This window comes from Narcine bancroftii, chromosome 1 (genome assembly GCF_036971445.1).
Source record: "Narcine bancroftii isolate sNarBan1 chromosome 1, sNarBan1.hap1, whole genome shotgun sequence".
In the NCBI taxonomy this organism is placed as follows: Eukaryota; Metazoa; Chordata; class Chondrichthyes; order Torpediniformes; family Narcinidae; genus Narcine; species Narcine bancroftii.
Genome location: NC_091469.1, coordinates 453,910,350 through 453,935,430, shown reverse-complemented (window position 1 = coordinate 453,935,430; position 25,081 = coordinate 453,910,350).

Genomic DNA, 25,081 nt, shown 5'->3' with positions numbered 1-25,081 from the left:
GTATAAATGGACTTAGGTGAGTAGGAGTTGTACAGGTCCAGACCCACCTTCTCGATATCCCCTCCCAGATCCAGCGGCATGGTGAGGTCCAAGATGGCTGGGGGAAGTCTGCTGCAGTGAATGGCCAGACCAAGCTTCGATGCAAGGGATGCCCTTTCCGTGCTTCATGGCACGTATTTACTAGATGGTTGTTAACACTACAAGAGGGTTCATCCACCCTTTAACAGCTCTTGTTTTTCATCTTGCAGGGTGTCTAGCCACCCTGCTCACCAGGCAAGCCTGGTGGGGGATCCAGTTTAGTCACTGACCACCCAACCATGCGACAGGTAGAACTGGGTTACATGGTACCAGACCTGACGTCAGGCACCCACTACTCTCTGTGTAAAAAACATACCACTGAACACTCCCTTAAACTTTCTTCCCCTCACTTTTTAAGATGTCCTCTGGTATTTCCTACTTTTGCCCCAGAAAAAAAAGATGTTGGCTGTCCACCCTATCGATGCCTCTTTTTATCCTGTAGTTCCATATCAAGTCACTTCTTATCCTTCTCCACTCCACACCCTAGCTCTGTTAACCTTGCCTCATAAGGCATATTCTCCAATGCAGGCAACATCCTGGTTAAACTCCTCTGCACGGCATAATAGGTTCCACATCGTACATTGAGGCCATCAGAACTGAGCACAATATTACAAGTGTAGAGGGGTGTTTGGTTCGGTGCGGACTAGAAGGGCCTAATGGCCTGTTTCCGTGCTGTAAATTGTTATGTTATGTTATGTTATGCAGTTTTATGGAGCTACAACATTAACTCACAGCTCATGAACTCAATATCCTGACTATGAAGGCCAGCATGCCACAAGTCTTCTTAACTACCCTATCAACCTGCGCAGCATCCTTGAGAGATTTATGGATTTGGACTCCAAGTTCCTTCTGTTCTTCCACGCTATTAAAGATCCTGCTATTAATCATGTACTCTGCTTTCATCTGACCACCAAACTGCATCACTTCACACTTATCTGGATTAAACTCCCTCTGCCACTTTTCCATCTAACTCTACACCCTGTCGATATCCTGCCGCAACCTACAACAATCTTCTACACTATCCACAGCACCTCTGATGTGACACACCAAAAAAGAAGCATATGTATTGGTTGGAGCAACAAGGAAAGAGAATGTCAATTTAAATGTAGAATATTAAAGAGACAGATATACAGGAAAACCTGGGAGTATATGTACATAGATCATTCAGATTGCAGATTTTCATGAATTTGTTCTTGGGACATGAATGGCAATAGCAAAATGGCATTTATTGTTCATCCTCAATTTCCCTCTGTGACTGTTTTACAATGATTGTTGGAGGAAGAGCTAAAGACAAAGGAATAATCATTTTGCATTTTACATTGGATCAAAAGGATTTCATATGATCAGCTGGACACTGAAATTTATACAATAATGGCCTTCTTCGGACACTTTCAGAATCGGTTTCTCAGTTTAGTGTATGATGAATCTACTTGTTACAACAGTGGTGTACCTGATCCTTCACATTTATCGTGTTATATGGCGAGCTCTCCACTGGCCACCGTGACAGAGGTGCACCAAAGAAAAGGTACAAGGACTGCCTAAAGAAATCTCTTGGTGCCTGCCACATTGACCACCGCCAGTGGGCTGATCTCGCCTCAAACCGTGCATCTTGGCGCCTCACAGTTCGGCGGGCAGCAACCTCCTTTGAAGAAGACTGCAGAGCCCACCTCACTGACAAAAGGCAAAGGAGGAAAAACCCAACACCCAACCCCAATCCACCAATTTTCCCCTGCAACCGCTGCAACCGTGTCTGCCTGTCCCGCATCGGACTTGTCAGCCACCAACGAGCCTGGAGCTGACGTGGACATTTACCCCCTCCATAAATCTTCATCCGCGAAGCCAAGCCAAAGAAAAAAGAAAAGTATACAACATTCAGTCACATTTCAATGCCATTTCAAAATCACCTAAGGCTATTGGATTGGTACTCTGCACACTCCCAGTCATTGAAAGTCTCTGACGAATTTGCTATTCTCGTGGTAAATGGGGGAAAAAAAAATCACAATGGGAAAAGAGGCAGGAAACAACAAATAAAAGTGATGGAGACTAGATGACACTGAGATACAGAAGATTTGTTTCTAGCCTTTAGTTGTTATTTCTGAAGAACACTAAACAAAATTCTTTTACCAGTTTAGCAGCATGTGAAGGGAAAACTTCAGATTTTCTCTGACTGCTCCTGGGTCAACAGCGCACATGGTTTTATCAAATATAATGTGGAAAAGCATTTCAGGGCATTCCACTTGTAGATCTGACAGGATTTTGCCTGTGGATTTTCCTACTATTTCAATATGACATGTCATCACCTTGATTCAATCCTGATGTCTGTTGCTGTTGGCCTCTGCACGTTCTTCCTCTAACCACATGAGTTTCTTCTGGGTGGTCTAGTCTCATCACCCATTCGAGAGACGCGATGGTAGGTTAAAATGGTTCCCCTACTATTGGTGGGAAGGATGGAGAATCAAGACCTAATGGATATATGTAGAGAATGAGTTGCAAGAAAGTCAATATAGCAATGGGATTCGTGGAAATGCCGGGTCAAATGGCCTCCTATATTGAAAATAATATTTGGAGTGGAAAAAAGAGGCAGATATCTGTAGAGATGACAATAATGAAGTAACATCATGCAGCAGATTTTCAACTGTCGTTTTCTGTAGCCTGCTCCTTCCAGCATGTCACTGCCATCCACATAAGCTGAAGCCAAAGGAATTTAAGAATTAAATAGGCTGAGTCAGTTACATGCCCAAATACATCTGATGTATGCCCCTGTGACATTAGCCATATTATCATCTCACAGGTTACATTGAACCACAGCACACAGTAACATCCTACCTACTGAGTAATATTTTTCCCAGTCCCTTACATGGTAAAATAATGGACAATTACCACCAGTACCAGATGACAACAAACAATATAATTTATCAATATGATCAACATCAGTGACTTGAAGGAGAGAGGACTGGACATTATAGCTGAAACCAGTAGAAGACTAGCATTGTTAGACTAGGAATTGTTGAAGACAAACATATCCCATCCTTCTCACATCCTTTTTGTTTTGAAAATTTTATTTATTAATCATGATAAGTCATACAATAAAAATACATATATAGAAAAACATAATACATACATGTTGTTTTTGTAAATAATACCACTTACAACCCCCCACCCCTTACCATAACCCATCCACCCCTCCCCTCCGCCCTCTAAACTACCCCAAAAAGAAAAAAGAAAGAAAACAAAGAAGATCATATAACGTAAAACTTTTCAGTTATTTGCCATGGTTCAGAGCAACACCATCAATGCATGGGGGAAAGATTCATAATTCAATCCCTATATTCCAAATATGGGCTCCAAGTTTTAACAGAAAATAAATAATTATTACGTAAATTATATGTTATCTTTTCCAATGGAATACAGGATCTCATTTCCAAATGCCATCGCTGAACACTCAAATCAGTCTCATTTTTCCAAGAAATTGCCAAACATTTTCTAGCCACAGTTAAAGCCAATCTCAAAAAAGTAATATGAAATTTATTTAATTTTAACTCCAAACTCAATTTCTTAATATAACCCAATAAAAATATGAAAGGATCAAATGGAATTTTAAACTTAAAAATAGCTTCTAAGAGTTCCTTAAATCTACCCCAAAAAGGTTTCACTGTCTCACATAACCAAATAGAATGTAAAAAAGAACCAACTTCCTTATGACATCAAAAACATAAATCAGAAGAAATAAATTTATATTTCCTTAATTTCTCCAGGGTTAAATATAATTGATGAAGAAAATTATAATGAACCAATCTGTACCTTACATTTACAATTTTAGTCATATTATCCTCGCATAGATTCATCCCATCATCCTGAGATCCTTCTCGCATCCCACTTCACTGTTTGTGCCTTGACTCTTCTGATTTACAAAGTCAAGTGGCAGAGGCAGATATTCTGTACATAACACATTCCCTTACTTGACCAAAACTGCCACAGCACAGCTTATAGAACTGCTGGATCATAACTCCAGAGACCTTGGATCAAACCCGACGCCACTGTCTGTTTGCGATATGTACATTCTCCCTGTGACTTTTTAGAATGCTCTAGTTTCTTCCCATGTTCCAAAAATGTGCAAGTTGGCAGGGTAATTGTCCATTTCAAATCACCTCAAATATGTAGGTGAGCACATTAGGTGGAATTGATGAGAATGTGGAGAGAATAAAATCAGTTAAAACAGATTTTTGGTGTGGAATCTGAGGGAACTTCATCCCTCATATATGTGGATAAATAGTATCATAGAGCCATTGCAACATACAGCATGGAAAGAGCCCTTTTGAGTTCATCTTTACTATCCAATACCCAGGAGGTTCAGCAGAAAACGCTCTTTGAACAAGATCTAATCAATGTAATTTTGAGAGGTCAGGAATGCAGAAGTAGCAAACACTGGCAGATCCATCACAGTTTCTGACTTCCCATCCACTGAAGATGTCCATGTGAGGGTGCTGCTTCAAGAAGGCAGCCAACATCATAAAGAACCTTCACCACTCTGATCATAACCTCTTCTCAATGCTCTAGAAGTCTGATGACCAGCACCTCTCAGTTCAATAACAGTTTCTTTCCAATGGCTATCAGGGTGTTCAACTCATTTATCTATCTATCTATCTATCTATCTATCTATCTCTCTCTCTCTCTCTCTCTAGCTATCTATCTATCTAGCTAGCTATCTATCTAGCTATCTATCTATCTATCTCTCTCTCTTTCTCTCTCTCTCTATTATCTATTTATCTCTCTCTCTCTATGTATCTTTGTATGTATGTATGTATGTATGTATGATATAGATATATAGGTGTTGCTAGAGATGGATCAAGTGAATTTGAGGTCAGGGTGGAAGTTAGCAGCTACAAGCCTACAAAGGCAAAGCCCCTCAACCCTTCCTCCACTACATCAAGATTACTTTGGTGCTGCTTCGTGCACCCATGAACTCACATGACTTGATCCAATTTGCTGTCAACATTTTCCCTGACCTCAAATTCACTTTGTCCATCTCTAGCAGCACTTTCCCTTTTCTTGATCTCCCTCTCTCTCTCCATCTTGGGATACAAACTCTCAACAGACATCTTCTAGAAACCCACCAACTGCACAGCTATCTCAAATACATCTCTTCACATCCTGTCCCCTGTACGAATTCCATTCCTTTCTCTCAATTCCTCCTTCTCTTTCATGTCTGCTCCCAGGATGAGGTCTTCTATGCCAGATAGCGATGTCCTACTTCAAACAATGTGGCTTCCCCCCTATCACCATCACCTTGGTTCATATCCTCCATTACTCACATGTCTGCCCTAGACTCCTCTGGCCCCATACGCAACAAGGACAGGATTCCCCTTTTCTTCACCTACCATTCCACCAGCCTCTGCTTCCAGCATATCCTCCTCTGCTATTTCCTATTTGAACCCACAGTAGATCCCCTCTCCTCTCCTCTCTGCCTTCCACAGGGATGGCTCCCTCTATGATTCCCTCATCCATTCCTCCCTCCCAACCATTTTTCCCCTTGGCATCTACCTCTGTGATCACAGGAGATGATCCATTTGCGCACCCATACCTCCTCCCTGACCACTGTCTGAGGCCCACATCAGTCTTTCCAAGTGAACCAACTCTTCGCTTGAGATTCTGCAGGGGTCATCTTCTGCATCTAATGCATCCATTGTGGTCTCCTCTATATTGGAGAGACCAAATTGAAATGGGTAGACACTGGGTGATCCATGCTATTGTGGCGGACAGAGCCGAGGCTCTCAATGAAGTGATCTCCCAGTCTGCATGCTTTTTACTCATTCCTTGAGGAAGAGCTCAGAGTTGAAACGTTGGTAATAAAACTTTACCTCCTATGGAGGCTGCGAGACTGGCTAAGTCCCTCCAGCATTTCTGTGTTTTGACTACAATCACAGTGTCTGCAGACTTTGGTGTTTCACTCCTACAACAAAAGACACTGTGGCCCTGCAGGAGTATGGGTGAGGAGTGAAATAAGACACAGGGCAGCACGGTGAATGTAGCAATTAGTGCATCACTACAGTAGCGCCAGCAGTCTGGATTCTATTATGGCATTGGCTTTGAGGAGTTTGTATGTTCTCCCTGTGTCTAAGTGAGTTTCCTCTGGGGGCTCAGGTTTCCTCCCATCCTCCAATAACCTATGGGGCTTGAAGGCTAATTGGGGCATTTGAGCAGCATCCTCTCGTTTGGTCTCAACTTATACAAAGCAAATACAACGTAGTGGCCACCAAAGACAGCTCTCGCGAAACCTCTTTGTCGCTGCTTATTTTGAAGAATTGGCCATCACAGCCACAGGAGCTATTTTACGTTGATACACCCCTGAATGACAGAGCAGACTCATTGGGCCCATGGACCTAAGTCTGCTCCTATATCTCGTGATCTTGTGAAATTTCCCCAGAATGGAAAGAGATAATAAATATATAAGATAGATAGATAATGAATTATCTCAGTTACAGTTAGTGTCAGAAATAAATATGAGATAAAATAGTCCCGTCAAATTCTTATGTGGAGCCGCAGTAGTTTATAGTTAAGGGAGGATCAAGAATCTGATTGCCATTGATAAAAAAATACTGTGACTTCACTGTGGAGACAATGGTATGAAAGTGAGGGAGAGGTTTCGGGTAATTTATATACTTTTTAGTGAAATTAATGTTTTTAAAAGTTATTTTTGTGCTTTTAAGTGATTTGGCTTATTTTTATGTATTCCTGCATCAACTGTGTCTTTTACCACTTGAACATATCATCAAGAAAATGTACTGCCATTACTCACTCAGACATCTCTGACAGCAACTCCCCTCCCTTGTGAGTCATGAGGTCAAATAAAGTCAACCCTCTTAGGTTGAGTTCAAATATGCTCAGTATTTATTCCACCATTACTGGATTTTTTTTACTCCCTGTGGTGGTAAACCACCAGCCTACTGCAGGGGGTAAGCTCTGTACCTGCAGTAGAACACGGGAGGGCAGGGCAACACCTGGCCGCTGTCAATCAAGCTCCACCTGGTTGGCTGTCAATCACCCTCCGGGATATAAGCTGGGTCCGGCCCTTTGGAAGCCAGTCTCAGAGCTTGCACTAGCATTCTCACTGCTAGCCCTGTGAAGGTTTAAGTTGAATAAAGCCTGTAGAACAGACTTTATGTTTTGTGTGTTTGCTTCTGTTCAATAGCGCACCACACTCCCTCATTGTCGTGTGAAATATGCCAGCCGTTACAGTCGATAACCAATCTATATTATCATGCAAGGTATTATAGTTGATAACCAAACTATATTATCTATCTCTATGACATTCCTCCCTTATCAAATAAAAAGGATAATCAAATAATGCTTTAACTATTTTTAAAACAGTCAACTTTCGATACTGATGATTTTCAATACCAATATCATCTTCAATTTCTAAATCACATATTTTCCTGGATGATTTCCGAAATACAGATTTCCAAACCATAAAATACAAAGTTCTCTACGCTATTACATCATGAAGTCTTGAAATCTCCTAGATGGACGTCGCTGATGTTGCAGTCTCCCTCCTGGTATTGTCTGGCCCACTTCTGGACTACTGACCGCGATGTCCTGCTCAGTTTGTCTACTGCCTTGATGCTGGTTTCCAGTAGTTTCTCCTTCCAGCTGGTGCATTCCCTGTCCATCAAGCTGGTCATCTTGGCTCTACTCTCTTACAGTTTTGTCTGGCATCAACATCACTGGAGCGTTGTGACAATAATACTTTTTCACGTGATGTGCTTCTGTCATAAGTAACACCTTCTGGTGACTGGACCATCACCTGATTTCCTTCTCTGGACAGCACAATATATGGTTGGGGAATAAACGGTGTGTCCATTTTATTCTGACTTTCTTTCCTCACCAGTACCTCATCACCTGGTATTACAACTGAAGGTCTGGCATTCCTTTTCATGTCTGTGGAACAATTTCTATATGTGAATTGAAATGGGACTAGCATCTCCATCACCAGACGTTTGAAGTATTTCAATATGGTGGAGGTCAGTGCCACAGGGTGGTTGTCATTGAGGCTTCTTTCATACTGGGATGATGGTGACTGTCTTGAACTCTGCTGGGACAATGGACTGCTGCATTGAGGTGTTGAAAATGTCCATGAAGACCTCCGTCAATTGGTCTGCAAAGTCCTTCAGTACCCAACCAGGTATGTTGTCTGGTCCTGCCGCCTTGTGTAGGTTCACCTTGAATAGGGTTCTCCTCACCTCAACCGAGGCTATGAAGAGGGCATATTCATCATCCATTCATTACTAAGCCAAATAATAGCCACATTCCCAATGATATTCTGTCCAGTGAACTTGCTATTGCATCACCACCTGCTGCTACAGGAACAACAGAAAGCAATGTGTGAAGATGTCAAGCATTCACAAGGACAACAGGGGCGAAGGTAAGGTACGGTCAGGTATTCTGGAGACTGACTGTTCAGGAGAGCATTGGAAGGGAAGAGGAGAAACAGAAAATAAATGAGGGCTAAGAAAAAAAGGTAAGCCAACAAATATGATGCTATTAGATTGTCCACTGGATTAATTTGTTGTATGAACTGCAGACTGCCATGTCATAGGAGAGTTCTTGATGTTCATCATGAAGTTTCCTCCCAAGTGCACACCATCATTCTTTGAGATGGAAGGCCGCTGCACGACCTTAATTGTTTATGTATTTGTTCTCTAGATGATGGAACAATTAATATTAAGAATTTAAAATGGTACAAATGTCTTGCCTTCTATAATCTGCTAGGAGAATTCAATGTGTCAAACAGTATCAGTAGAAGAATAAGAATGGTGATGTTTTGAGTCAAATCCCTTTTTGAAGTTTCTCCAGCAGATGGTGTTCAGCTTCAGCTTCTACCATCTGCCGTCTCCTGTGCATCTCCAGTTCTGTCTTCCCATGTTGAACCTGAAGGAATGAATGATTTATTAATCTGCATGAGGAACAGAAGCTTGTTATATTTCTGGACAATCAATCAAAAGCTAGAAAGTTTACTTTTGAAATAAAATTATGTAATCACAAGAATTTTCATGCAAATGGTTGGAGCAACACAATACATTGAAAATTACTGGATTAAAAAAAAATTTAGACATACAGCACATTTCGGCCCACAAGTCCATGACACCCACTTTACACCCCATTAACCTACACCCCTGGTACGTTTTGAACGGAGTTGAAGGGTGTTTAAAAAAAAAGTATTTTTAAGAAAACAATCTACTGGAATCAAGAATTATTTTAAAATCATCAATTTTTTTTTAATTCATTTCTGGGATCTGGATGTCTTAGGTGTTCTCCAGCACCCTTCCACATTTCTAGGTTTGGAGTGAAGCAGGGTGATCCCAAGCTGGCAAAGAGAGAGAACAAAGAGCACATGGCACCTTTATATTGCTGGTGGATCCAGTCCAGATTATTTACAGGGTGCCAATGGCTTAGTGCCAGGAAGGTTCATTCAATTACAGCAGCCAATGGCCCAAGGCCAAGTACAGGCAAGCTGGAGAATGCAGTCCAGGTAATTTACAACAGCAAGGTGTGCACTAATAGGTGGGGCAGAATCAGCTGGTATGCCCTCTGACTCGGTAGGGGGGAAGTGCTGTCACATGACAGCCAAAACTCTTCCCAATACAATCCACCCCTTGGAGGTTACACTACTCACCAATCAAGAGACAATCAATAACTCTACGCACGTTATAAGTAAAAACAAAATTACATGTTTTAAAAAAATACTAATCAAATGATGCTGAACCAAGCCATGAAAGACCTCAACAATGAAGACGCTGTTTACATCCGGTACCGCACGGATGGCAGTCTCTTCAATCTGAGGTGCCTGCAAGCTCACACCAAGACACAAGAGAAACTTGTCCGTGAACTACTCTTTGCAGACGATGCCGCTTTAGTTGCCCATTCAGAGCCAGCTCTTCAGCGCTTGACGTCCTGTTTTGCGGAAACTGCCAAAATGTTTGGCCTGGAAGTCAGCCTGAAGAAAACTGAGGTCCTCCATCAGCCAGCTCCCCACCATGACTACCAGCACCCCCACATTTCCATCGGGCACACAAAACTCAAAACGGTCAACCAGTTTACCTATCTCGGCTGCACCATTTCATCAGATGCAAGGATCGACAACGAGATAGACAACAGACTCGCCAAGGCAAATAGCGCCTTTGGAAGACTACACAAAAGAGTCTGGAAAAACAACCAACTGAAAAACCTCACAAAGATAAGCGTATACAGAGCCGTTGTCATACCCACACTCCTGTTCGGCTCCGAATCATGGGTCCTCTACCGGCATCACCTACGGCTCCTAGAACACTTCCTCCAGCGTTGTCTCCGCTCCATCCTCAACATTCATTGGAGCGACTTCATCCCTAACATCGAAGTACTCGAGATGGCAGAGGCCGACAGCATCGAATCCATGCTGTTGAAGATCCAACTGTGCTGGGTAGGTCACGTCTCCAGAATGGAGGACCATTGCCTTCCCAAGATCGTGTTATATGGCGAGCTCTCCACTGGCCATCGTGTCAGAGGTGCACCAAAGAAGAGGTACAAGGGACTGCCTAAAGAAATCTCTTGGTGCCTGCCAAATTGACCACCGCCAGTGGGCTGATCTCGCCTCAAACAGTGCATCTTAGCGCCTCACAGTTCGGCGGGCAGCAACCTCCTTTGAAGAAGACCACAGAGCCCACCTCACTGACAAAAGACAAAGGAGGAAAAACTCAACACCCAACCCCAACCAACAAATTTTCCCCTGCAACCTCTGCAACCGTGTCTGCCTGACCCGCATCGGACTTGTCAGCCACAAATGAGCCTGCAGCTGACGTGGACATTTACCCCTCCATAAATCTTCGTCCGCGAAGCCAAGCCTAAGAAGAATCAAATGGATCAATATATACATTAGTGCTTTCCAAATGCTGGACAAGGCACATAGTGAAATTCAATGACAACATCTCACCAGCCCCCTCACTCCTAACCAAACAGAGTTGTTGTGTTACCGAAGGGACAAGATGCTGCAGGAGCTGCTCCGCAGTGTCAGAGGGGAGGGCAGAAAGAGAAATTTGCTTAGTCACCGACTCCTATGCCTGGTTTCTCCAGTTTTTCTGGCAAATGTGAACACCCTTACCACCAACATCTGCGAGCAGGCTGTGCAAGGTCATCCATCAATGTGTCACAGCCCTCTCTTGGCTTGTGCATCCTGCACCTTGGCCTCACACTTGGGCACTCCCTATGCACACAGCCCAGATGCCTGTCACTGTGCTACCCTGCAGTAAAGCAGGGGGAAGGCTGGCAGGTATATATCTAGGGTGTACCTGGGTTGCCCCTTTTATTGGGCTGACATTTGACACCAGGATTCTGTTCCCACTCACGTTCTCTTTCAACGGGTGACCAAGTGGCTGTGATGGATCTCTGTAACAATAGCCAGGAGGAGTCAGGGTGGAATGTCAGCCAATTTAGAGTTTTTTTAAATAAAGGCTTTCACAGCCCCCACCCCATGAGTTGTTTTTCTGTTAATTGGAATTCTGAGTTGATGCTGTTATTGTGAATTTACAAATTGTAACTTTGCATCCACAGACTGCAATTATGTATCTATAAATTGTATGTTCAGTTTCCCTGAATGTGCTTAGAGACATGCATAGTAAAAACCACAGCTAAGCGTGCCATTTTCAAAAAAATTACAAAGACTTGATAAGATAGAATGTCTAGTGATAAAATTTCCGTAGCAACAGCTGTTTACTTGCTGACGCTTTTTTTACATAATACATGACGAACTGACTTGTTGGTCAGTGGTCAGTTCAGTGTCACTGTCCAGGTGCTTGCAAATTCATAAGCATCCCTGAGGAAAGTGTTGGCCAATGTCCCGGTATCAAATGGGTTGTAGCGAGTGGCAGCACCAGGTGGTGATTTTTTTGTCCCGAAGACGAGCAAGATCTTCTGCCAGAGGTTCCATTCAGCAACTACCTCACAATCGGCCTGGAGGGAGGCAAGTGGCAGTTCTTGCTTTGCTGTGTCAAAAGCAGCCTGTTGTCCTGGACCCCATAAGAATGTGGCTTTCTTACAGGAGACCCTACAGGGTGGTTTAAAGAACATCTTCTTTGGCTTGGCTTCGCGGACGAAGATTTATGGAGGGGGTAAAAAGTCCACGTCAGCTGCAGGCTCGTTTGTGGCTGACCAGTCCGATGCGGGACAGGCAGACACGATTGCAGCGGTTGCAAGGGAAAATTGGTTGGTTGGGGTTGGGTGTTGGGTTTTTCCTCCTTTGCCTTTTGTCAGTGAGGTGGGCTCTGCGGTCTTCTTCAAAGGAGGCTGCTGCCCGCCAAACTGTGAGGCGCCAAGATGCACGGTTTGAGGCATTATCAGCCCACTGGCGGTGGTCAATGTGGCAGGCACCAAGAGATTTCTTTAGGCAGTCCTTGTACCTTTTCTTTGGTGCACCTCTGTCACGGTGGCCAGTGGAGAGCTCGCCATATAATACGTTTAAAGATTTGTGCTGCCACCAATAACTTGGGAGGTCCACGAGGCTCGGGGTGTCTGTTTTATTTGAGGGGATGGAAAAATTCAAAGTTTCATTCTTGGCAGTCTCAGAAATATCTCTTTGGCCTGAGCATCAAAGACAGGACATTCTGGCTGGCGCACTGCATCTTTTCAATATCAATGAGCCAGCCCCACTTCCTGAGGGAGATTAGCATGTGAAAAGCCTCTGAAACAATGGTATGATGGACAATTGACACCTCTGGGAGAGGGTTGATTGAAATAAGGTGGAAATTGCAGTAGATTAAACTGTGACAGTGTGACTGTGGAATGTTGTCCCAAGTAACTGCAAATTGCTCTTGTGAGTTGAATTGGAGGAATGGAATGAAAAGAAGGCATTCTTGTTGCAGAGTCTATTCTGTGGGCTACAGACAATCCTGGAGGGAGGGGGAACAACAACTGGTTCTACTTTGACTGTCCCAGCTTCATTTGTAGCCAGTGCATCTCTGAACATAAATGCCTCTATTAGTATAAAGGGATTGTTCCTTTAAAACATTGATCGCTAAGCTCTGTTCAGGAAGAGACACTATTACAGGTGTTAGGAATTAAAGTACCTTTAAAGAAATTGCTCGAGACAAAAATTGAGAACAAAGAACATTTATTACTACAACAATGCAAAGTTGGGTGCTTCCCCTTACCCTGGGAATACACACACACACTGGGGCTCACCCAACTTTTATACAGTTGATTTCAGTGTAGGAATACCCTCCCCCTTACATTCTTCTGCCTCCTGCTGGAGAGGTTTGGCATTAGGCAATCCTGCCTGCCTACGTGCAATTTCAGTATACTTGGAGAACCAGGGGGGGTTATCCTGTCGGTGTCCCTTCATGTCATTGTCCTTATTCACACCTTCCTGATTCTCGGGGCTACAGTCTCTTGATATGCAGAGTTGACTCATTCTATCTAGGGTTGGCTAATTTCATATGTATAAATCTGTGTATGGTTAGCTAATTAGAAATGTATGACTTGGTACTTCTGTCCAGGGCTAGGAGACCCTTATCTGATCCAGACTACCTCAACTTCCTACATTCTATTGTACCTTACCATTCCTTATCTTAGTCCTATGGTCTTGTCACAAAGACTAGAAGATTCTTATGTTAATCGTGCTGACTCTGCTTTCCTGCATCCTAAGCCCCAAGCTTATCCTGTTTGAACTGGTTACAGCCATTTTACTGATGAACTTTAGTTTCTTCCATGTTCATAATTTTAGGTCAATTTTCCCATCTCTCACAATCCTCACTTTTCTTTTAGATCAGTAATACTGATCTTTCACCATGATCAGTGTTACTGATCTTTGGTTACTAGTGTCAGTGTGACTGATCCCCCCCCCCCCCCCTTTCCTCACTTTTCTTTTAGATCAGTAACACTGATCTTTCAAGTGTAAGGTGTAGTTTTACCCAGCTGGTCAATAACCGAATTGTAATGTCTGTGTAAAGTCTTTAGGTAGGGGAGCACCATGAAGGTCAGGGGAGTGAGTCCAGCTGCTTATTAGGGTTTGGAGTATCAGGCTCCAGTTCTCAGTAAAGAGTCTAGTCCATCCCATACGTTGAAATATTGAAGCAGTGTCTTTGAAGCACACGACCTTTGTTAAGTGTTGTCCCGACGAAGTCTGTGAGAGGCGCCTTCAGCAGCGAACAAGTAGCAGTCTATGAGAAGCGCTGCCTTCAGCAGCGAACGAGTAGCAGTCTATGAGAAGCGCTGCCTTCAGCAGCGAACGAGTAGCAGTAGTCAGGCGGTTCCGTTTGATTGTGGCTCGTATCTGATGTCCTCTTCAGCCCCGAAACCTAGGGCCACCGATCTCCGAAGGCTGTTTGGAGCCTGATATTAAAGTGTCAAGCAGCTCACGTTGTTGGAAACTGGTGCTCCCTTTCATGGGGTGATGAAAAGTGACCAAGCAGGGGGGATTGTTTCTTGTGATTTAACTGTGTGTTGCAGCTTGTCTGCTAACATTAGCATATATATCATTGAACTTGTGAGTTGCAGCCTGTCTGTGTACATTAGCATATGTATTAACTCTCTCTCTCTGTTACATGTACAATCCTGACTACCATTCTGTCTGTCTTTGTCCCACCATGTCCTTTGTGCTATCGCTTCAAAACTCCTGTCTTTAATACCTGTGTAGGCTATGATACAAATTAGATGTACTCCACTAAAGCTGTTTAATTCCCCTGGTCCGTATTGGGATCCCTTATATCCCATTATGACTATACATTAAATCTATGCCCTGTCTACATTCTAAAGGAGCACAATTGTAACCTCTGCTGCCCCTATTCCAGGGGGACTTAAAACATTAACGAACAATATTCCAAAAAATGAGTAAAACAACAATGAAAGTAAAACCCATTGAAAGCAGCAATAAAATATAACAATAACTGAATAAACAACAATAAATGTAAAGCTCATTGAAAACAGCAATAAAATACACAAAAACTGAATAAACCACGATAAATGTAAAGCTCATTGAAAACAGCAATAAAATACACAAAAACTGAATAAACCACGATAAATGTAAAGCTCATTGAAAACAGCAATAAAATACACAAAAACTGAATAAACCACGATAAATGTAAAGCTCATTGAAAACAGCAATAAAATACACAAAAACTGAATAAACCACGATAAATGTAAAGCTCATTGAAAACAGCAATAAAATACACAAAAACTGAATAAACCACGATAAATGTAAAGCTCATTGAAAACAGCAATAAAATACACAAAAACTGAATAAACCACGATAAATGTAAAGCTCATTGAAAACAGCAATAAAATACACAAAAACTGAATAAACCACGATAAATGTAAAGCTCATTGAAAACAGCAATAAAATACACAAAAACTGAATAAACCACGATAAATGTAAAGCTCATTGAAAACAGCAATAAAATACACAAAACTGAATAAACCATTAAAAAAACGAATAAAATTGTAACATTATGGCACTTTGTCATTAATTCTTTGAATGTGGGTCCAGCCTTTCTCTCTTGTTCTTACTGCGGTGTCTGTAATTAAAAGTACACAGAAGGGACCATCCCAGGCAGGTTTTAGTTGATCCTCTTGCCATGCTTTTACATATAACCAATCACTAGATTTTAATAAAATGAATAACAATCTGACTTTCCTTTGTGTTAGTGTAAAAATTGTAAAATGAAACACAAACCATATTTGCATGGGTTTTGAATATGTTAGACCTTATTAAAATGCAGTTGGAGCTGCTTGTCTGTATGGGGCACAACCCTCCAATTTGTTAGAGTGAGTACATAACAGACATTGCAGCACAAGAGCCCCTGCAAGAGAACTTGAAACATATTCAACCTTTAGTTCTGCCTTAAGTAAAATGCCTTGTGCCACAGCTCACAGGAGCTGGCCTTATTTAAAACAGTCTGTAAAACAGGCACCAAAAAAAAGTTAAAAGATGTTCTTATGAAGATTGCACACACAATAATTTAAGTACAGGCTAGTTTCTATTATATTCCACTTAAAGTTCTGCTGCATGAATCCTGGAGCTTGTGGAGTCATTATTGAATCAAGAAATATTGGTGCCATGCCAATCTCATTCTAACATGCCAATTTCTCCAGTCCTTAAGTCAAGATGTACTGAATAGCATCTGGTACAAGATCTGTGAGTTCTTAATGATATTATTATTCTTATGCACCCAATTGTTCTGAACTATGCCACCAATTTAAATCATATTCCACCTATTGCAGTACTCACACAGCACCATAGACCAGTTCGCAGGTTTATTTCTCCATTAAGCTGAATCCAGTTGCGCAGGATTTACCTCCGTGATTATTTACAATGTAACTTCCGCACTACCGGATTTAAATATAAACCTGATGAATGGGGGAAAGTTATCATGAATTAAATAACAGCGGCAATACAGAGAAATTGTGCTGAGGCATTAATTTCACTCCAGAGGAAAATGCACCAGAGAAATGAATGATTAAACTTATAGGAATCCCCATAGGAATCCCCAGAGGTATCTTTATTCTCCAGAGGTGGGTGATCTTTAAACTCACGGACCTTGACTGCTGAATGTGTAGAAGAAATTTATTAAATGTGTTGATAGGACTCCATACCTCTAACTGCAAGACAAGAGCCTGAAGCCTCAATTTCAAGTGCCACAGTGCACTTAAAGGGACATGCACACTCCCCCTTCAACTGGCTGATCCAGCCACTTTACACATCAGATCCTTTCTTTATCTTACATACACTTAAAATAAGATGTGTCGAACTCACCCTATTTGCGCAAACATTTCTCCCTGCAAATGTTATAACATCACTCAACTCTCAGGTATTCCCTGTGCAAAATCACATTTAAATACAATTTATTTCATAAATTGGAATTAACTGGTAGTTAAATTCGCTCATTCTACAGTATTGAAAAACGATCATTTATGACATTTAATTTTTAGCATGAATTTTAATCAATAATGGTCAGTGACTGAAGTGGGAAGTCGTGATTTATGAAATTATCTCTGGTCTCTACTCTCCCACTCCCTGCACTTCTCCCAACATTCAGGAGCTGGCACACAGTCCCTGCCTTTTTTTTTTCATGTTACTCATCTACTATTCCTTTAACTGCTTGCATCAAAATGTTAGCCTTTGCTTTCTGCTTATCCTCAGATGTCTGGACAAATGCTTTTTGTGTGATCTGTAGAAGCTGGGTTATTCCCTGCTCATGCCAATTTTCTGTCTTTTGTAATTTTCTCTTAATGTCTGGGGCTGAGTTGGTAACAAAACCTGTTAGTACCAATTGTTCCCCTGCTGGGGATTCTATGTCGAGACCCCCATATTGTATATATATTTGGTCCCAAAAATTGGTCTAACTGTTCGGCACATCCCTGGGGATCTTCTATCAGGGAGGTCAGTTCTTTCTTAAAGTTACACACTTCAGTACTGGTCAGGGGCACATTTACGAAACCGAGACCCTCTCTCATGGGAACTTCCCACAGTGGTCTCATCCAATTGGTTTCTAGCTTATTAGGTCTGGGTTCCTGCTCCCTGGGAAATGAATCAAAGGGTTCTGCCCTTTCTTCCTGAAGAGTCTCACGCTGTTCTGAATTAAAGTTACCTCTCTCTCCTGCCAACAGAGGTGGTAATCGAGTGCTTTGTGAGCAAGTTATCATACCACTCCTGCTCTCTTCTCTCTTCTCTAGTGGTGGGGGAGGTGGGGAAGGTGCAGAAGGGTAGGTCATAGGAGGGGAAGGAAAGATAGGAGCTGGCATAGGAGGAACATAGGGTGGAGGGAGGGAATGTAACACATCCCAACCCTGTGATTCAGGGACAAGAGGTTCCTCCTCTCTCTTATCCCTGGATTCTTTCTCATTCAAAACCAGCTGTTCAATGGATCCCTTGAGCCAGCAGGCTGCATATTCCCTGCTCTCAACATTGTCTGGCTGGTTTTGATAGAGCCATAAGTTCAAAGCTTCACACATCCATTCATCCTCGGATCCGAATTTTGGCCAGTACACGGAGCTCCCTTTAACCGGGTATCTCACCCATTCATTACAACAATACCTGACCGTCGTCAGTTTGTCTTTACCGCGGGTCTTTCCTGTGCCCCACTCAGATAACATCATCCCAAGCGGGCTGTACGTAGCTATCTGGTGGTCACGTCCTGTGTCAGGACTCTCATCTCTACTGCCCGCTATTCCCATACTTAGGAACAAGTAAAATACTCTTACCGAGTTCTGGCAGTACTGCTCTAGCGCGCGTCCTTCCGCCGTTTGTTCTCAATGCCTCTTCTCGGATATCACTCGCTTCTTCCACTGACCAGCCACCCGTCGCCCGTGAGTCCAGCTGAATCAGCCGGGGTGCACCTACTCTCGTCGTCGGGGTACTCTGTCAGTGGAGGGAGTGTGATCCCGGACGAGCCCCCATTTGTTAGGAATTAAAGTACCTTTAAAGAAATTGCTCGAGACAAAAATTGAGAACAAAGAACATTTATTACTACAACAATGCAAAGTTGGGTGCTTCCCCTTACCCTGGGAATACACACACACACTGGGGCTCACCCAACTTTTATACAGTTGATTTCAGTGTAGGAATACCCTCCCCCTTACATTCTTCTGCCTCCTGCTGGAGAGGTTTGGCATTAGGCAATCCTGCCTGCCTACGTGCAATTTCAGTATACTTGGAGAACCAGGGGGGGTTATCCTGTCGGTGTCCCTTCATGTCATTGTCCTTATTCACACCTTCCTGATTCTCGGGGCTACAGTCTCTTGATATGCAGAGTTGACTCATTCTATCTAGGGTTGGCTAATTTCATATGTATAAATCTGTGTATGGTTAGCTAATTAGAAATGTATGACTTGGTACTTCTGTCCAGGGCTAGGAGACCCTTATCTGATCCAGACTACCTCAACTTCCTACATTCTATTGTACCTTACCATTCCTTATCTTAGTCCTATGGTCTTGTCACAAAGACTAGAAGATTCTTATGTTAATCGTGCTGACTCTGCTTTCCTGCATCCTAAGCCCCAAGCTTATCCTGTTTGAACTGGTTACAGCCATTTTACTGATGAACTTTAGTTTCTTCCATGTTCATAATTTTAGGTCAATTTTCCCATCTCTCACACAGGCGTATTTATGGCCTCAGGTCCCCTGGGCGGGAGTAGGCAATGAAACAAATGTGTCGTGGGCCCTGGCCTTCAACCTATAGGAGAGGGGCGGGGGGTCTTCCACCCCATGGGTGAGGATTCCTGCTGGCGCAGATGGGACAGGTCCTGTCTTAGCAGGTCTCTGAGCTCAGCCTTGATGGCAGGAGAGACTGCTTCCAATGGGAGAGGAGCAGAGATACTGTCAGTGTTGGCAGGGGCAGCCCTAGGCTTTATCCCAGGGTGGTTGTAGGTTTTAACCATAACCATAACCATATAACCATTTACGGAGCGGAAACAGGCCATGTTGGCCTTTCGAGTCCGCACCGGTTCACTGATTTTGTGCGCCCTCTTCAGGCATTGGTCCCGGTAGATCTTCATTCAATAACGATGGGCGAATTCAATGCAGGTGGAATCTTATTGAAATTGAAAGCAAGATTGTTGTCCTGGCCCTTCATAATTTTAAATACTGCTATCAAATCTCCCCTCATTGCCCTGGCCTTTTTTCTACCCACAAAGCTCTTTCCACACACTTCTCATTAAACGGTGCCATTAAGAGCAGGAGCACTGAGATTGGGGGCTGGGTTGGTTACAAGATTCCCCACGAGTGTACCAGTCACACTCGTATTTTCAATAAAATTTTGGTCAATGGCTTCTTATAAATCAGGGCCCATTCCCTGATGACCTGGGTTCCCTCCCCTACTGTGGTCCAATGTGGCCTCCCGTAGAGGTTGCACTCCAGGCAGGTGGAAATCCAAACGCGTATGGCTGAGGTCACACATTCCCAGAGGGATGATCCATTTCTGATCCCCTCCAGTCATTCCCGCAGGGCATTGCTGACCATCTGGAAGTCAGAGAGGTTCCCAGGGTGCTGGCCTCCTGGTGGGAGAGGGCAGTGTTGGAGTCCCTTTTGTCCCATCGTCTGAGCAGCCACACGGCTTGCCTGGCTGTTGGTGGTGTCAGTCCGCCAGCTGAGTGAGCTCCTAGGGGGAGAAATCCTGAGTTTTGGTCATCTCCAAGTGGCCCTGGGCGTGCCCTCTGGCTTCCTCTTCTTCTTCGCTTCCTTCTCCTCTGCAGTGGACGTGGGACCACATGGTGACATATAGTCTTTGCAAGGGCTCGGCGGTGGGGAGAATGAGAGGGCCTTGATGGGACCCCAGCTCCTCAGGTTTCCCATCTCCATCATTGTCCATCCAAATGTCCTCATTCCCCAGCCAAGCTTCTGGCTGCTCCACCTGCCGGACCAAGGCTCGAATTTTGATCGGGTCTGGCTGTCAACCAGACTGGCGGGCTGCCTGCGCCTGCTGGAACCGCACCAGTCGACAAGTGACCGCCATGAATCGAGTTTCCAGTTGCTTGCCCTGGTTTGGACAGCAAGAAGTGCCTCCTGCAGTGCATTGCATCTCTACCCCAGGGCTTCTGTTTCCTTATCTCTTTTGTCAGAGATAGTCTGCAGTTTTCCCACCAGCTGATTTACTATCCCTACATGGCATCTTAGCAGTGACTCCAGCAACTAGTAAGCACCCCAATCTCTTAGGGAGGTCTACCACGTGGTGCCACAGGGTTCCAGCTGCTCAGGCCAGTCGACGGCCTTATTGAAGTGTGTTAGCATGCTGGCCAGACTCGCGAATCCCTCCCTGTCATCGGTCCACCCGGGAATCCTATCCTTGGTGCCTGCACTGGCTTTTTTGCCCCTGTTCAAGAACATTTCTCCACACATGTCCAGCCAAGACCCCTGAGAACCTGCTCACAGAGCTAATTGTTGTGAGTAAGGAAACAGGTTTGTTAGGTCTCAAAGGCAAGGACTCTTTTTATGGGCTATGTTAGAATAGTTATGGATAAAATATGTCTTAAAAAGAGATAGATTGTGGGGGTTTAGTTTAGGATACACTTCATAGAGTAACACTTCACAAAAGACATCTCATTTAAAATGCAAGAGCTTTTGTTGCCGCCAACTTGACCGCCGACCTGACTATCAATGGGTCACGAGCAAAGACCAGCACAGCAAACCAATGACTTTGCAGAGACAGTGGAACTTCTTTGGAAAGGACTTAAAAAGGAGGTTCAAATGGAACAAAGTCCAGGCTCAGAATCTGATAAGATCGTTCAAAGATTGGGTTTGGAGCCTGTAAGCTTTTTTGTAGTGAAGGATTTTATTTACAGAAGACAAATGTGGGAAAACGGTAAATGATGCAGCGCGCGCATGCACACACATGCACGCACACACACACACACACACACACACACACACACACAGACCAAAAGAGAAAGAAGTCCACCTAAATGCTTTAAGGACTATGTGCCCAGATTATTATTAAATACTTCCCCTTTTATAATTATAATTACTAATGAGATGTATTCTAATTCTCACTTGTAGTCCTGGGCCCCGATGTAATCTTATTAGTTCAAAGGGGCCCAGTCAGCATTTACTACATTGGGGTGGGGAAGAGTGTTGGGTATAAGCTTCTATATATATAACCCTGTGTGTCAGTGGTCATGATAGTCTAATAGAAATAAAGGATGAGAAAGCATCACATCTCTAAATCTTAATTGTCTCAGCACATACACAACAGAAACTGTTAGAAAGATGAGCACTGTTAAAAGGGTTGGGAGCATTTATTTTGTGTCCCTTGTAGCATCAAGCTGTCCCTGCACTGAGTAAAGGGATGATGGGGCATCTTAGTAATTTTTCTTTGATCATTGTATAGTGTGTGTGTGTGTGTGTCTTTTGTAAATAAAATCCTTCACTACAAAAAAACTGTGTTCAGAGTATTATGAGCCCAGAGGACTCCAAAACCCAGCAGTAATACAAATTCACCAAGACAAAAGTTGCTTTTAATTTTCTTTAAACATAAAAACAGGATCAAACTCTAACTTATCTCTATTCACTTAACTTAACCTAACTTAACCCTCTTCTAATTCTAAGTGCACATGGATGTAATGTGTATATGTTCAGGAAAGTTTTCTGTTTCACTGTCTAATCACTCACTTTTGACTTCTCCAAGTTCTCCGGTATCAGGCAATTCTCATACTGTGCACAGAATTAACATTTATAATTTCTACCAGGCTCTGGTACTTAAAGTTAAATAGTTACAAATCAAGAAGGTTCTTGGTGGTTTCAGAGAGAGATTTGTTGCTTGTTCATCACACACAAACTGATTTCCTCCAATCAGTCACTTCAGTGTCTTACCGGAGAAACTTGCCCCAACATGGGTTTTCCAAATGATAAACTCTTCTTCCAGGTCACCACAGAGTTCCTCTTGTTTCCCTTATTTCAGGAGAAACGTTCTAGCCAGTCATTTCCTCTTGTAAGGACCACAAGTGTTTTCAACTGACTGAACTCACAATCTGTCTTCAAATGGGGTTTTTCATCAAGCCTGCCGGTTGGTCATGTTTCAGCCTCAACCGTTGCTGTAGAACTGACTTCTCTCTCTCTCCAAAATAGAAATCACTTGTTTTTTTTTTGTCTCACTGCTTTTAAAAACCAAATGACTTCTTACAGGCTCCAAACCAAATCTTTGAAAGATCTTATCAATATCTGAGCCTGGACTTTTTTCCATTTGAACCTCCTTTTGAAGTCCTTTCCAAAGCAGTTCCACTGTCTCTGCAAAGTCATTGGTTTGCTGTGCTGGTCTATGCTTGGGACCCATAGTCAGGTTGGCGGTCAAGTCAGTGGCAACAACCTGCCTTCGCTGACCTTCAGCGGCGATGGCCCGTTTTTGCTCCTCTCCTGGCTGCTTGTCTCAGATACTGGAATCCTTGGCTCCGTGAACTTCTCTGCCCCCGCCCCCCCACTCGACTTGATGGTCGAGGCAGGTCACGGCAGGTCTGGTTCCACCACCTCCAGGTTATGAGGCTGTTCATGGACCTTAGTGTCAGTCAATGCTCGTAATTAGTCAATGTGTCGCTTCCACAATCTAGAACAGAGTACGAGCAGGGGGTCAATTTTTGTAAGATTACTCCTACCACCCATGGGTCTTTATATTGTCTATAATCTTGTACCAGAACTCTCCCCCACATCCAATATTCTAGTTGAGGTCTGTGGCGATGCAGTTTTTTGCAATCAGAGATGCAGATCTGGATAAACTTTGGACAGCCTGGTCCGCAGATTGTGGCCAAACATTGGTTCTGCTGGGGTACGTTTTGTGGTAGAGTGCAGCGTGTTTCTGTATCCCAATAGGAAATCTGCGATTTTGTGTGTCCAGGATGCATTGAGAAGTTTCATGGTTTTCATTGCTTTTTTGAATGTTTGCACAAAACATTCTGCCTCCCCATTAGTACTTGGGTGATAGGGTGCAGACAAAATATGTCTGATATTGTTGTTGCGCATACATTTAAAAAAACGTTCTAATGTAAATTGAGGCCCATTATCCATAAGACAATCTCCAAGTGGCAAAGATAGCTCGTAGACAGTCAATCATGGGATGTGCTTTGGTATTTTTCAGCTCTGAAACTACTAGCCATTTGGAGTGTGCGTCCACAGCCATTAGGAAAGTCTCACCCATGAATGGTCCAGCGAAGTCTACATGAATCCGATGCCAGGGTTTGGATGGAAATTTCCATGGGTTAGCTTCGGCTTGTGGCATTTTTGACTGCATTGACTGACATACTTTGTATTCTCTTACTGTTGTTTCAATGTCTCTGTCTATGGAGGGCCACCAGACATGCATCCAGGCCAGTGCTTTCATTTGTACCATTCCCAGATGGTTGTGGTGTAGTTCTGATAACATGGTAGTTTGCCATTTGGCTGGAATAATTGTACAGGTACCCCATAGTAAACATTCTTCTTCGACTGATAGTTCATGGTGGCATGTGTGATAAGGTTTCTGGGATGACTTCAGATTCGGGCCACCCATTAAGGGAGAAGTATAGGATCTTGCTTAATGTTGCCTCTTTTCAGGTTTCCTTTGCAATCATCTGGGCTATAATGGGCAGTTGTGTTGAAGTTGTTCTTGGTTGATGGCAGCTGCCTCTGCCGTCCATTTATAATTTCTTCTTGTTGTTCTATCTTGGGTAGTGGCATGCGTGATAAGGCATTCGCAAGGGTATTAAGTGTTCCTGGTTTATGTTTCATATTATAGTTTATATGCTGCTAGTAGCATGGCCCATCTTTGAATTCTGGCCGCAGCTAATACTAAGAGGCTTGTTGTCTGTGATCAGGGTGAATTTTCTTCTGTAAAGATATCGGTGAAATTTTTTTTACACCAAAACTTTTCGCCAATCCTTCTTTTTCTAGTTGGGCATAATTGTGTTTGCTTGTGGTTAATGTTCGTGAAGCATACTGGTTGCTCACCTTTTTCTGTGATTTGGCCATTGTTTCTTGAAAAATTGCAGGTGCTGCATGGCCTGCATGTATAGGTGAATAGTCCCAGATGGGTATTGATTGTCACATATTCCCTTGGCTTTTTTGTCCAATTCTATTTGTTGATATGCTTGTGACAAATCTAGTTTTGTGAATTTTTGCCCTCCGTTTAGTGCTTGGAACAATTCTTCTGTCTTGGGCATGGGGTGTTTGGGTATTTTGAGTGATGGATTGATGGTGTCTTTGTAATCACTGCAAATACGAATCTCACTGTTTGCTTTTCATACAGGCATTGCCCAATTGCTGTATTGTATTGGTTATAATATACTTTCATGTTTTAGTCTGTTTAATTCAGCCTCAGTTTTCCCTTTCATAGCAAATGGATCTGTTCTGGCTTTGAAAATTTTGGTTCTGCATTATCAATTAATTGCAGTTTGGCTTGAACACCTTTGATTTTCCCCAATTCTTGTTGGAAAACCACTGCGTGGTTGTTGAGGATTTGGTCGAGTTCTGGCTTGGAGGTGTCCATGTGGTTTACATTTAGTATTGAACCGATTTCCAGCCAGT